The sequence below is a fragment of the Volvox carteri genome (genome assembly GCF_000143455.1).
Source record: "Volvox carteri f. nagariensis unplaced genomic scaffold VOLCAscaffold_70, whole genome shotgun sequence".
In the NCBI taxonomy this organism is placed as follows: Eukaryota; Viridiplantae; Chlorophyta; class Chlorophyceae; order Chlamydomonadales; family Volvocaceae; genus Volvox; species Volvox carteri.
Genome location: NW_003307613.1, coordinates 336048 through 338398, shown reverse-complemented (window position 1 = coordinate 338398; position 2351 = coordinate 336048).

Sequence of the window (2351 nt, the reverse complement as noted above, 5' to 3'; positions counted from 1 at the left end):
TGCCATGTAGCCCTCTCACCTCTCAGGCTGTTCGACACGCGAATCGCAAATACAGACGGAGGCCTCACTGGCCCCACAGGCCCCACCGGCCCCACCCAAGGAGACGCAGCATGTCTCGTTTCACTCCAAATGCCCACTACTAAGAAATGAAAACGAAAACTTCGCGGTCCAGCCGCCGCTGTCCTCGATGACAGCAGGACAGCCAGAGGACCTCCATCCCAACCCCAGTCAGTTACCCTTCTGTTGGCCGATGATGAAAACGTGCCGATGATGCCTATAACGATGCAAAGGATGGACGGGATTAAGAGACCGCGAGACCCCCTTACGGAGCCCCGACAAGCATATGCGTCGTACAGCCTGCGCGGCTTACACACCTCCCCCCGGACCCCCAATCAGCTTGCCCCCAGCCCAGCCCACCCCACCTCACCCCACACGGACGCGGTCAACGACTAAACACAGCTCCATGGCGCTCGAGGGGCGCCTTGGGCCCCTCGCGAGCCCCAACACGGCACATGTCCAGGAAAGGTTCAGTTTCAGTTCCAACTGCTAGCTCCGGCCTAACCGGACAGGAAAACGTGATGAAAACCAACCAGGTGACGAGAAGCCGCACCAAGGTCATCAGTCACACAGCAACCCATGCGGAACGCGACTAAAACACCGACAACAGCGCAAGAGAGAGTTAAGAGACAGAGAGAGAGAGCGCGTAGTACGTATCAAATTCTCTCATGGAGCCCCCAAACACACAATCTTAAGCAGCAACTCTGTTACAGCCCGAACCCCCGACCGGCTGACCGACCTACTGACAGACAGACAAACCAGCCCAAGCGCAGAGACAATGCGAGAGATGATATAACGGGCCAGGGAAACGGAAAATGTGAGGAAAAAAGAGCCGACGACCCCTCTACCAACTTAGGTAAGGTAGCGACCCCAGATGGCGACCACCGGCAGCGGCCCCCCTCCCCCTTGCTCCTCTTCCTCCTCTTCCTCCGCCGCAGCCGCCACCTCCTCCCGCTTCCTGCGCCCCGACTGGCCCCTCCCTCCCTCGTCGTCACCCCTTGCTCTTCTTGGCGTATCCCGCCGCGGGTCTGGAACTGCTGCTGGTCTTGGGGCCACCCAGCCCCAGATGCAGCCACTCCGCCAGCTGACCCTCCTCCGCGGCCGCACTCTGACGCAACTTCTCCAGCGCTCTCGAGGTCACGGACTTGCCGCCGGACTTGCCGCCGGACTTGCGACCCAACTGCGGGAAAGCAGTAGCATAGCAGCAGGGTCAGCAGCAGTATCGGTGTCAACGGCGGCACAGCGGTAGCAGGAAGCACATCAAATTACACAGCAGATGAAGGGTGAGGATAGCGTGGGGATGAAGGTTTCCAGTTCATATACGTACGTACGGAAAACAGAACCCTTGGCCCCAGAAGGAGGGCCCGCGGTGACGCGGTGGCGGGGATCAACGGCTCCAGATTAAGCCAGACACGTGTGACGTCATGCGGCTGCCGGGCGAGGTTTGTTAGTGCCTGCACTGAAAACACCCATCAACAGGAAGCGCCTCCTTAGCCGACCAGACCCACAAGCATGACTGCCCCCGGCTCCCGGCTCCCGGGGCCCCCCCCCCTCCACACCTTGAGCCGCCCTAGCCCGGACGCCACCGCGCCCGCCTTCTTTTTTAGCCCTTCACCCGCCTCCACCTCATCATTTTCCTCCTCCTCCTCTTTCTCCACACTCGCGTCACCTCCTCCTCCTCCTCCTCCTCCTTCCCCCCCTAGTCCGTACTGCTTCCTCAGCACCTCCGCCTCCCCGCGGTCCAGGGAGGCCAACAGCGCCTCCACTGCGGCCGACAAGGAGGCGGAGGCGGCGAAGTCCTCGCTGTCTAGGAAGAGGGAGGAGGCGGGACCCTCCAGCATATCCGCGTCGGCGTCCTGCTGTGATTACATCGCGGGCGGGCGGGCGGGCGGGTGAAAGGGGAGTAATAAGCAAGGTGGCAAGGAATACGGCGGGTGTTACATAGAGCAACACTCCAACGGGGATCTAGCAGGCCAACGTCCAAAGCACCAACCGGCGGATGGGGGAAAAGGAAACGAAAAAGAGGAAATGCATGCATGCATGCATGCATGTGTGTGTGTGTTGTGTGTGTTGTTTTAAGGAAAATACAGGCAGGAAGGTGTAAGCTCGTAAAGCGCCGGAGGGAAAGGTGCGTGGCAGTAGAAAGGAGAGGGACGCGCGGCCGCACCACCAGATGAATACATGGCAGTCTCATCCCCCGCATCACACCCATCCCCACCGGTCCGTTCCGTTCCTACACCCTCCTCCTTCCCCACTCATCAACCAACACAACTCCCCCTCCCCCTCTCCCCCTC